We start from the raw sequence: 13,484 nt of genomic DNA on the forward strand, positions 1-13,484 counted from the left end.
TTCAAACAAAAAGAGTACCCGGACAAAATCCTAAAAGAAGCCATCACCAGAACCAACATGGTTGAAAGACCCCAATTGCTGGAATATAAAACAAGAGAGAAAAAGAAAGACTCTACGGCTTTCATAACCACGTTCAATCGACATGAAAAATCCATTAGAGAGTCTTTCAGGAACCACTGGCGAATACTGCTTATGGATCCCATCCTCAAGGAAATCCTCCCTCCTCACCCAGAGATAGTTTTTAAAAAATCACGAAACTTGAAGGACATTCTGGCCCCAAGCATGTTGAAGACTGACCAAGATAGAGATCACACCTGGCCCAAATGCTAGGGCTCCTATAAGTGCGGGCGATGCAATGTATGCAGATATCTACACCCCAACAGAAAAATCTTTACGGACATGGAGAAGAGAAAGGAATACAGGATCAAGGAATACATGAACTGCAATACCCAATCTGTCATATATCTCCTGGAGTGTGATTGTGGTAAACAGTACGTCAGGAAGACCAAGAGGCCACTAAAACTAAGGATACAGGAACACGTGAGGAACATTAAAAATAAAGTGGAGAGTCACGCTGTTTCCCAACATTTTACCTCAACACACAACTCCAATCCAGAAGCCCTTACGTTTAAGGCCATAGAACTGGTGAAATTAGGAGAAAGAGGAGGAGATCTCGCCAATAAATTGTCACGCAGAGAGATGTTCTGGATATTCCAACTGCAGACATTACAGCCAAAAGGATTTAATGACAATTATGAGATCGCCCCTTTCTTATAACACACGGTACATTTTTTTTCATCCATTATCCCTGTATTTCCTTTCAGAGTTATAATTTTCATACCCCTCCCCTTTCCCCTCCCTTCCAAAAACCACCACTCCCCCCCACCTCTTCCCACCGCCACCCCCCAACCCCCCCCCAACCGACCACCCTCCTCCACCCCCCACTCTTACCCACTTCACTTACTTAAGATATGTATTAAATTAATATATTAAATGTCACGAAGAGTGTGGATCCGTAAGGTACAACGTAACTACAGTCATACCACGCTGGAAATGCCCAAACACGCCTTATCTTGGAAGCCAAGCAGCGCTGGGCCTGATCAGTACCAGTAGGGGAGACCATCTGGGAAGATCAGGTACTGTATGATACAGTAATTCATAGTGACCTGAGAAAGGTACACACTCTATCTATATTAAATACATAATATCACGAACTGTATAAACACTGGTATACTGCACTTATTAATAAATGCACTATGCACTTTATAATGACACTGCCAAATTAATTTCTAAGTATTTCTGCACACTGTCAAACATTAGAGCCATCTCTGTTAACTAACACCTGCACTTTAAAAATTAAATCTCACTGCTAGTCATAATGTGCTTAAATAAGCACTTGCACTTGTCCTAATAATTAGAGATGAGCGCCTGAAATTTTTCGGGTTTTGTGTTTTGGTTTTGGGTTCGGTTCCGCGGCCGTGTTTTGGGTTCGACCGCGTTTTGGCAAAACCTCACCGAATTTTTTTTGTCGGATTCGGGTGTGTTTTGGATTCGGGTGTTTTTTTTCAAAAAACCCTAAAAAACAGCTTAAATCATAGAATTTGGGGGTCATTTTGATCCCAAAGTATTATTAACCTCAAAAACCATAATTTACACTCATTTTCAGTCTATTCTGAATACCTCACACCTCACAATATTATTTTTAGTCCTAAAATTTGCACCGAGGTCGCTGTGTGAGTAAGATAAGCGACCCTAGTGGCCGACACAAACACCGGGCCCATCTAGGAGTGGCACTGCAGTGTCACGCAGGATGTCCCTTCCAAAAAACCCTCCCCAAACAGCACATGACGCAAAGAAAAAAAGAGGCGCAATGAGGTAGCTGACTGTGTGAGTAAGATAAGCGACCCTAGTGGCCGACACAAACACCGGGCCCATCTAGGAGTGGCACTGCAGTGTCACGCAGGATGGCCCTTCCAAAAAACCCTCCCCAAACAGCACATGACGCAAAGAAAAAAAGAGGCGCAATGAGGTAGCTGACTGTGTGAGTAAGATAAGCGACCCTAGTGGCCGACACAAACACCGGGCCCATCTAGGAGTGGCACTGCAGTGTCACGCAGGATGGCCCTTCCAAAAAACCCTCCCCAAACAGCACATGATGCAAAGAAAAAGAAAAGAAAAAAGAGGTGCAAGATGGAATTGTCCTTGGGCCCTCCCACCCACCCTTATGTTGTATAAACAGGACATGCACACTTTAACCAACCCATCATTTCAGTGACAGGGTCTGCCACACGACTGTGACTGATATGACGGGTTGGTTTGGACCCCCCCCAAAAAAGAAGCAATTAATCTCTCCTTGCACAAACTGGCTCTACAGAGGCAAGATGTCCACCTCATCATCATCCTCCGATATATCACCGTGTACATCCCCCTCACAGATTATCAATTCGTCCCCACTGGAATCCACCATCTCAGCACCCTGTGTACTTTGTGGAGGCAATTGCTGCTGGTGAATGTCTCCACGGAGGAATTGATTATAATTCATTTTAATGAACATCATCTTCTCCACATTTTCTGGATGTAACCTCGTACGCCGATTGCTGACAAGGTGAGCGGCGGCACTAAACACTCTTTCGGAGTACACACTTGTGGGAGGGCAACTTAGGTAGAATAAAGCCAGTTTGTGCAAGGGCCTCCAAATTTCCTCTTTTTCCTGCCAGTATAAGTACGGACTGTGTGACGTGCCTACTTGGATGCGGTCACTCATATAATCCTCCACCATTCTTTCAATGGTGAGAGAATCATATGCAGTGACAGTAGACGACATGTCCGTAATCGTTGTCAGGTCCTTCAGTCCGGACCAGATGTCAGCATCAGAAGTCGCTCCAGACTGCCCTGCATCACCGCCAGCGGGTGGGCTCGGAATTCTGAGCCTTTTCCTCGCACCCCCAGTTGCGGGAGAATGTGAAGGAGGAGATGTTGTTGACAGGTCGCGTTCCGCTTGACTTGACAATTTTCTCACCAGCAGGTCTTTCAACCCCAGCAGACTTGTGTCTGCCGGAAAGAGAGATCCAAGGTAGGCTTTAAATCTAGGATCGAGCACGGTGGCCAAAATGTAGTGCTCTGATTTCAACAGATTGACCACCTGTGAATCCTTGTTAAGCGAATTAATGGCTCCATCCACAAGTCCCACATGCCTAGCGGAATCGCTCCGTGTTAGCTCCTCCTTCAATGTCTCCAGCTTCTTCTGCAAAAGCCTGATGAGGGGAATGACCTGACTCAGGCTGGCAGTGTCTGAACTGACTTCACGTGTGGCAAGTTCAAAGGGCATCAGAACCTTGCACAACGTTGAAATCATTCTCCACTGCGCTTGAGACAGGTGCATTCCACCTCCTATATCGTGCTCAATTGTATAGGCTTGAATGGCCTTTTGCTGCTCCTCCAACCTCTGAAGCATATAGAGGGTTGAATTCCACCTCGTTACCACTTCTTGCTTCAGATGATGGCAGGGCAGGTTCAGTAGTTTTTGGTGGTGCTCCAGTTTTCTGTACGTGGTGCCTGTACGCCGAAAGTGTCCCACAATTCTTCTGGCCACCGACAGCATCTCTTGCACGCCCCTGTCGTTTTTTAAAAAATTCTGCACCACCAAATTCAAGGTATGTGCAAAACATGGGACGTGCTGGAATTTGCCCAGATTTAATGCACACACAATATTGCTGGCGTTGTCCGATGCCACAAATCCACAGGAGAGTCCAATTGGGGTAAGCCATTCCGCGATGATCTTCCTCAGTTGCCGTAAGAGGTTTTCAGCTGTGTGCGTATTCTGGAAAGCGGTGATACAAAGCGTAGCCTGCCTAGGAAAGAGTTGGCGTTTGCGAGATGCTGCTACTGGTGCCGCCGCTGCTGTTGTTGCGGCGGGAGTCCATACATCTACCCAGTGGGCTGTCACAGTCATATAGTCCTGACCCTGCCCTGCTCCACTTGTCCACATGTCCGTGGTTAAGTGGACATTGGGTACAGCTGCATTTTTTAGGACACTGGTGACTCTTTATCTGAGGTCTGTGTACATTTTCGGTATCGCCTGCCTAGAGAAATGGAACCTAGATGGTATTTGGTACCGGGGACACAGTACCTCCAACAAGTCTCTAGTTGGCTCTGCAGTAATGATGGACACCGGAACCACGTTTCTCACCACCCAGGATGTCAAGGCCTCAGTTATCCGCTTTGCAGTAGGATGACTGCTGTGATATTTCATCTTCCTCGCAAAGGACTGTTGGACAGTCAATTGCTTGGTGGAAGTAGTACAAGTGGTCTTACGACTTCCCCTCTGGGATGACCATCGACTCCCAGCAGCAACAACAGCAGCGCCAGCAGCAGTAGGCGTTACACGCAAGGATGCATCGGAGGAATCCCAGGCAGGAGAGGAATCATCAGAATTGCCAGTGACATGGCCTGCAGGACTATTGGCATTCCTGGGGAAGGAGGAAATTGACACTGAGGGAGTTGGTGGGGTGGTTTGCGTGAGCTTGGTTACAAGAGGAAGGGATTTACTGGTCAGTGGACTGCTTCCGCTGTCGGCCCAAGTTTTTGAACTTGTCACTGACTTATTATGAATGCGCTGCAGGTGACGTACAAGGGAGGATGTTCCGAGGTGGTTAACGTCCTTACCCCTACTTATTACAGCTTGACAAAGGGAACACACGGCTTGACACCTGTTGTCCGCATTTCTGGTGAAATACTTCCACACCGAAGAGCTGATTTTTTTGGTATTTTCACCAGGCATGTCAACGGCCATATTCCTCCCACGGACAACAGGTGTCTCCCCGGGTGCCTGACTTAAACAAACCACCTCACCATCAGAATCCTCCTGGTCAATTTCCTCCCCAGCGCCAGCAACACCCATATCCTCCTCATCCTGGTGTACTTCAACACTGACATTTTCAATCTGACTATCAGGAACTGGACTGCGGGTGCTCCTTCCATCACTTGCAGGGGGCGTGCAAATGGTGGAAGGCGCATGCTCTTCACGTCCAGTGTTGGGAAGGTCAGGCATCGCAACCGACACAATTGGAGTCGGACTCTCCTTGTGGATTTGGGATTTCGAAGAACGCACAGTTCTTTGCGGTGCTACTGCTTTTGCCAGCTTGAGTCTTTTCATTTTTCTAGCGAGAGGCTGAGTGCTTCCATCCTCATGTGAAGCTGAACCACTAGCCATGAACATAGGCCAGGGCCTCAGCCGTTCCTTGCCACTCCGTGTGGTAAATGGCATATTGGCAAGTTTACGCTTCTCCTCCGACAATTTTATTTTAGGTTTTGGAGTCCTTTTTTTACTGATATTTGGTGTTTTGGATTTGACATGCTCTGTACTATGACATTGGGCATCGGCCTTGGCAGACGACGTTGCTGGCATTTCATCGTCTCGGCCATGACTAGTGGCAGCAGCTTCAGCACGAGGTGGAAGTGGATCTTGATCTTTCCCTAATTTTGGAACCTCAACTTTTTTGTTCTCCATATTTTAATAGGCACAACTAAAAGGCACCTCAGGTAAACAATGGAGATGGATGGATACTAGTATACAATTATGGATGGACTGCCGAGTGCCGACACAGAGGTAGCTACAGCCGTGGACTACTGTACTGTGTCTGCTGCTAATATAGACTGGTTGATAAAGAGATGTAGTATGTATGTATAAAGAAGAAAGAAAAAAAAAACACGGGTAGGTGGTATACAATTATGGATGGACTGCCGAGTGCCGACACAGAGGTAGCTACAGCCGTGGACTACTGTACTGTGTCTGCTGCTAATATAGACTGGTTGATAAAGAGATGTAGTATGTATGTATAAAGAAGAAAGAAAAAAAAACCACGGGTAGGTGGTATACAATTATGGACGGACTGCCGAGTGCCGACACAGAGGTAGCTACAGCCGTGGACTACCGTACTGTACTGTGTCTGCTGCTAATATAGACTGGTTGATAAAGAGATGTAGTATGTATGTATAAAGAAGAAAGAAAAAAAAACCACGGGTAGGTGGTATACAATTATGGACGGACTGCCGAGTGCCGACACAGAGGTAGCTACAGCCGTGGACTACCGTACTGTACTGTGTCTGCTGCTAATATAGACTGGTTAATAAAGAGATGTAGTATGTATGTATAAAGAAGAAAGAAAAAAAAACCACGGGTAGGTGGTATACAATTATGGATGGACTGCCGAGTGCCGACACAGAGGTAGCTACAGCCGTGGACTACTGTACTGTGTCTGCTGCTAATATAGACTGGTTGATAAAGAGATGTAGTATGTATGTATAAAGAAGAAAGAAAAAAAAACCACGGGTAGGTGGTATACAATTATGGATGGACTGCCGAGTGCCGACACAGAGGTAGCTACAGCCGTGGACTACTGTACTGTGTCTGCTGCTAATATAGACTGGTTGATAAAGAGATGTAGTATGTATGTATAAAGAAGAAAGAAAAAAAAAACACGGGTAGGTGGTATACAATTATGGATGGACTGCCGAGTGCCGACACAGAGGTAGCTACAGCCGTGGACTACTGTACTGTGTCTGCTGCTAATATAGACTGGTTGATAAAGAGATGTAGTATGTATGTATAAAGAAGAAAGAAAAAAAAACCACGGGTAGGTGGTATACAATTATGGACGGACTGCCGAGTGCCGACACAGAGGTAGCTACAGCCGTGGACTACCGTACTGTACTGTGTCTGCTGCTAATATAGACTGGTTGATAATGAGATGTAGTATATATGTATAAAGAAGAAAGAAAAAAAAAACACGGGTAGGTGGTATACAATTATGGATGGACTGCCGAGTGCCGACACAGAGGTAGCTACAGCCGTGGACTACTGTACTGTGTCTGCTGCTAATATAGACTGGTTGATAAAGAGATGTAGTATGTATGTATAAAGAAGAAAGAAAAAAAAACCACGGGTAGGTGGTATACAATTATGGATGGACTGCCGAGTGCCGACACAGAGGTAGCTACAGCCGTGGACTACTGTACTGTGTCTGCTGCTAATATAGACTGGTTGATAAAGAGATGTAGTATGTATGTATAAAGAAGAAAGAAAAAAAAACCACGGGTAGGTGGTATACAATTATGGACGGACTGCCGAGTGCCGACACAGAGGTAGCTACAGCCGTGGACTACTGTACTGTGTCTGCTGCTAATATAGACTGGTTGATAATGAGATGTAGTATGTATGTATAAAGAAGAAAGAAAAAAAAACCACGGGTAGGTGGTATACAATTATGGATGGACTGCCGAGTGCCGACACAGAGGTAGCTACAGCCGTGAACTACCATACTGTGTCTGCTGCGACTGGATGATAAATAATGATATAAAAAATATATATATATCACTACTGCAGCCGGACAGGTATATATTATATAATGACGGACCTGCTGGACACTGTCTGTCAGCAGAATGAGTTTTTTATAGAATAAAAAAAAAACACCACACAAGTCACACGACGAGTGTTTAACCTTTTCAGGCAATCACAATATAGTATACTACTAACTATACTGGTGGTCAGTGTGGTCAGGTCACTGGTCAGTCACACTGGCAGTGGCACTCCTGCAGCAAAAGTGTGCACTGTTTAATTTTAATAATATGTACTCCTGGCTCCTGCTATAACCTATAACTGGCACTGCTCCCCAGTCTCCCCCACAATTATAAGCTGTGTGAGCACAGTCAGATATATACATAGATGATGCAGCACACTGGGCTGAGCAGTGCACACAGATATGGTATGTGACTGAGTCACTGTGTATCGTTTTTTTCAGGCAGAGAACGGATTATATTAAATAAAACTGCACTGTCTGGTGGTCACTGTGGTCAGTCACTACTAAACTCTGCACTCTCTACAGTACTCCTAAGCTCCAGTAAATCAAGTGTCTCTGTTTAAAATCAATCTCACTCTCTCTCTTCTAATCTAAATGGAGAGGACGCCAGCCACGTCCTCTCCCTATCAATCTCAATGCACGTGTGAAAATGGCGGCGACGCGCGGCTCCTTATATAGAATCCGAGTCTCGCGATAGAATCCGAGCCTCGCGAGAATCCGACAGCGTCATGATGACGTTCGGGCGCGCTCGGGTTAACCGAGCAAGGCGGGAAGATCCGAGTCGCTCGGACCCGTGAAAAAAAACATGAAGTTCGGGCGGGTTCGGATTCCGAGGAACCGAACCCGCTCATCTCTACTAATAATATGACAAATTATGAGACCACTGCTTGGAAGATATTACTGTATGATATTGAACTCTTAAAGTACATCCCTGATGCTATTTATCTCTATTTTTCTATGTGGAACGATCACCATGGTTACCGGATCCAAGCTGGCTAGATACACTACAAGAAAATGGACACGATTGCCTGATAACTATGGACAATGTCCTATCAAATATGGCTGCCGGGAGAGGACAGATCATAAGACTTTCTATCCCCTGGCTGATACTCTAAGGCTGCATTGAATGACATTGCGCCACCGCGGGCGCATGCGCGGATGGCAGCGGAAGTGGGGCGGAAGTGACATATCGCGGCCTCCATCACCGGAAGTGTGGCGGAAGTGCCGCAATTATGCTCAAAACGGACCTTTTAACAGTATTTACTTGACCAAAACTGCTGAGACCTGATCGTTTTTACTGACTGTAAATTCCTAATGGATTAATATCTTCCAGACTGCATTTTTAAAGTAGATTAAATGTATTCCACATATGATTGTATCACATGACTCCCTGTTAAGCTAGGACCCTCCCACCATGCTATAACTGCTATAAATAGACTTGCAGGTCCATTGTACCCTTACCCTTTGAAGAAGTCTTATCAGACGAAACGCGTTGGGAACATTCACCTACCTCATTTAAGATAAGGAATAATTCTTACTTGTTTTTATTGTAGTTTTATACTATTCATTTAAGTGCTTTTAGTTCAGTTGTGTTTTTATTATTGTCCCATTTTTTTTAGATGTTTCTTTTATTTGTAACTGTACGTGAATAAATATATTTTAATTTAACAAAATTGGCAACTATATACTTATACTGACACCCTGGTCGCTATACATCCTTCATCCCCCCTTTTTATATATATATATTTTCCAAACAATAAATATATTTTCAGGGGGTGAAAATGTACTTACTGTTTGGAAAAGTTGAAATTCAACATTGTGTCTGTAATGAACAATAATACATTGTAAAAATGTTTATCAACTTCTTTTAATGGAAATGAGAATTGAAAATAGTTTTTAGCAATAAAAAGAAACAAGTGTTTTAAAGTAAAAGGGTGTTTCTGTAAAGTCATCCTCTCTTTATTAGTAACCAAATATAATTATACCAAATTGCATTTAATCCTTAATCAGATTTAAATATATCAAACTATACTTTAATAAGTGCGCTCCACAGAGATACACTTTTTGGTTTCTATTTAATATTGGTCTCTTTCGACAGGGGATCATCTCTGTGTAGAAGCTTGCCCATCGATAAAGGTGAAGGTTCTAAGTGACTATTTTACATTAAAAATAACAGGAGTCCTAATTTTAGAGCACATTAAGGGTTTGTTTAGTTCTCTATTTTATATATATATATATATATATATATATACACTGTATATGGGCAATGGAATTTCCTACACTATATAAGAAACTGTTAATGAATAAATATTTATTTATTAATTAATTTATCTATACACATATATAAATATGTATATCTCTCCTTCCTCCCACACACCCCATAGTCTGTGTCTCCCCAATGACTCCATGCTGCATTCCCAGCTCCCTCACCCCATCCCAAAGTCCTGTATCCCCTCACTAATCCACTCTTATCATGGGGAGAGACTCTCCTGCACTGCACATTCCAGTATCCAGATCATACACCGCACAGCAGGTACCGTGCAGCCCTCACACCCCACCAGAAGAGGCCAGCGCAGGTCACGGGATTCCTGGCCAGCGGAAATGTTGCCATGTCCCGTAACTGCCTGCAACAGAGCTGGACCTGGAAGAGTGGGCACACATTCTCGCCACACAGTCAATGTGTGTGAGAGGCTCCTGTCACTCTGAGGCTGCGCCCACACTGCCAACATCACGCTACCCTATTTGGACAAGATGGCTCATATCCCTGCCAGGCACTAAGTGGTATATACTTGGGGTCCCTATAATCCTTGGGGCCTGGTACAGGTGTCTCCTTTGACCCCCCTTTTGCCAGCCCTGTGCAGGAGACCCACACATGGAAACTCTACATTTCTGTTAGATAAGGCAAAGAAAGTTGGCAACTGAAATTCGTTTTCTATTAGTTGATTTTATGAGCATGATAGGCTGAACCAGAGTGTAGCATCCCTGAATCTTGGCAAGACAAAAAGCAATGATACTGCTATTCCCCAGCTAAAAAGGGAGCTCACTACGGCACACTTTCCATAGGAATGTATTGGGACGTGCTGATTGGTCAGTTTGCGTCAGTTCCCATGCTCTGTATTTGTTTACATGGGAACGCCTCTTCCTTCCATTGTGCTATCTCTCCATTTGTAAGGCTCAATGTGCCCATAATGCATCCCACTCAGCAATTGCATAATGGCATTCACATTTTGGGCATGTGTAGTGTAAGATTATGCTTAATTCACCATGCCAGCTCTCATAGTTCACAACTTTCATCATCCCCTAATGAGGTCTAAGAGCCAATCAGAAAAGGTTATTGATCGTTATCACTGTCATTGTATATTGCTACAAGATTTGAGAACCAGCTGCAATTCATATGCATCGCGACATGGACGGCGCAACTAGTGTCCCGCGAATGAGCCATGTGAATACCAAGTGCATGCAGGCCATTCATTCCTACGGTGGACAAATAATGCAGCATGCCGCAATGCATACACCCATGCATACATATTGTGGCAACCATTAGCGTGGCTACATTTGTAAGCATCTGTGTCCATGTCTAACTCTGTTATGTGAACACAACCTATAATGTACAGGGGGGTCCATAAGTGTGGAAACACTTTATAAAATGGAAATGAGCAGGGAAATATTAATCCATTATGATATGGAAGTGGAGAATTTTTTTTTAGGGTATGTCACCTGTATGGTGGCCATCTTGAAGTTGTCCATCTTGGATGTAACTCTAATTTTGTTGAATTCAGAAAGTAGTCATGTAACATCAAACAGATGCAGAATTTCATAAGAAAAACAATGGTGTTCTTTGTTTTAATATATCTTACAAATAACACCATTGTTTTTCTGTATAGACACTGGATTCATATTTCCTTACTCATTTCCTTTTTACAAGGGTGTTTTCACACTTATGGACCACCGTGTACTTTGTGTATGCTTGTCTAGCCCTCCCAAATATCCCTCCCTCTCCAAGCATAAAGGGGCATAAGATGCAACTAAATCTGCTTGGAGACACAAGTATAAAGCCTTGGAAACATTGGGGGTCATTCTGACCAATTCAATCGCTGCTTTTTATCGCAGCCGAGCGAACGGATACCCACTGCGCATGCGCCGTAGTGCGCCGGCACATGCCAGACAGCCGAAGTCCGTAGCTGGGCTGGGCGGTCGCTGGGCAGGAGGGGGTGGAACGATGACGTTTTGCCGTCATTTCGTGGGCGCGGTCTGACCAATGCAGGCATAGCTGGACCATGCGGGGAGTGGGCCGCAGCGGCTGCGTGATGTCATACGCAGCCGCTGCGGGCCGGGGAGCGATGAGTAGCTCCCGGCCAGCTCGCTAAAGCTGCGCTGGGCAGGAGCTACTCTTGAAGTGCAAAGGCATCGCCGCTGTGCGATGCCTTTGCACTTCTGCTGGGGGTCGGCACTGACATGCGGGGCGGACTAGCCCTGTGCTGGGCGTCCCCCCGCATGTCAGTGTGAATGATTGTAGCTGTGCTAAATTTAGCACAGCTACGATCATCTCGGAATGAGGGCCAATACCCAATTATCTGCCTGATCAGCCGAATAGCTGTACAATATGCATGCAGGAGCACTAGCTGATAAATGGCTTCAAACACTCCTGCTACGGTCAGGTCGGGAGGTTAGGATGTGCTATAACCCAAACTCCTGATCCCATTACAGGTATCTAAAAACAGCTACACTGAACTTAAAATTGGTCAGTGTATACGGGAGGACATGATCCGATTACTGCTCTGTCAGAAAAGGCATTTATCAGATTGGCAGCATTTATCTGATAATGTGTACTTAGCATTAGTCTTTTTAAACGCATGTGTGGTATGGTTTGCTAACTATGCCTATGTTCAACTCTTCAAAAGCCCCACAACGTCTAACATCTCAAACTTGGGTGCAGATTTAACAACCAGTGATATACTTGTTATCACTTGTTACTAATCTTAACTGGTGCCCCTGCCAATCAGCTATAATTTTTCAAACACATGGCAGTTAGAGCTGATTGGTTGGAGTACCATTTAAGATTAGTAACGAGTGATGATCACTCTTTGTTAAATCTGCCCATTTGTTCAAGTACTGGAATTTCTAAATACATATTACTGACTGGTCCAAAGATGCCTTTTTCTGCATACACTTTTGTGTGATGTTTCATGGTTTTGTAGTACACTAAGACACACTATTCAATGTTTTGCTTTTTATCTTTTTCTACAGCTGAACTTAACATAAACATGTTTTACTTGTAAGCATAAATAATAGGATAATTCTTCTTATATAATATAATAAATTAGCAAAGCTGACTAAGCAGCCTCCACAAAAAAAAAACTTCTGGTGCCACTTGCTCTGAGAAAAAGTGTCACCGTGCTAGTTTCTCATTATTTATCCAAGTGGAATCAGTCAGAGCTGGCAGGGCATGTGCAATGAAGCACAGCCTTTCACCTCTGATGTGTCGCAACATTTTCATTGCACAAACACAGCATAGACTGGTAAAAGTAAAAAGGTTAAAATATACCACCCCTGATTTAGTGCAAGATTAGGTCTTTGTATGAGAATTGTCATTTTACTCACATATAAAGACAGGATAATACCCAACCCATAAAGACTGATACTGTACATTGTGTTTGTATTGTAATAAAAAAAATACAGAAATAAAAAACACATAGAGTAGTTGTTGAACAGTAATAATGATTCTAGAAATCTTGATAATTAATAAAAAAAACAACCATTAATAAAAATAAATTTGTTGAAAAGTTATTCATTATCCCTTAATTTCTCAAAAATAGGTGGAAATTAAATTGTAATCTACTTTTGTAGAAATTAGGTATGAGGGTGATTCATTATAAAGGTAACGCATTAGGTATCATGGATATGTCCTGATTACCTTTAAGTCCCACTCTGGCACGCTGTATTCATACTATTGTATGGGGACTAGATTCATCAACTCCTAAAATAATACTTCTTCGGAGCTTGGCTGAGGGAACTTTTTCCATCTTTAGATGGTGTTGGTTCCCAGACCCTAACTCCTTTTTACGAAAAGTAGGTCTGGGGTTGTGAAGCCGGATCCGATGAGGTCCTTTCACCACTATTCGGCTA

At 43.9% G+C, this 13,484-nt stretch overlaps 1 protein-coding gene and 1 pseudogene across 1 annotated transcript in view; one reads left to right on the forward strand and one right to left on the reverse strand.

Moving 5' to 3' along the window:
• Positions 1-13,484, reverse strand: part of GABBR2 (gamma-aminobutyric acid type B receptor subunit 2) — a 1,221,295-nt gene that overhangs the window by 1,034,089 nt on the left and 173,722 nt on the right. The window lies entirely within an intron of this gene.
• Positions 1,030-1,148, forward strand: LOC134930554 (5S ribosomal RNA; annotated as a pseudogene).

This window comes from Pseudophryne corroboree, chromosome 5, assembly GCF_028390025.1.
Source record: "Pseudophryne corroboree isolate aPseCor3 chromosome 5, aPseCor3.hap2, whole genome shotgun sequence".
In the NCBI taxonomy this organism is placed as follows: Eukaryota; Metazoa; Chordata; class Amphibia; order Anura; family Myobatrachidae; genus Pseudophryne; species Pseudophryne corroboree.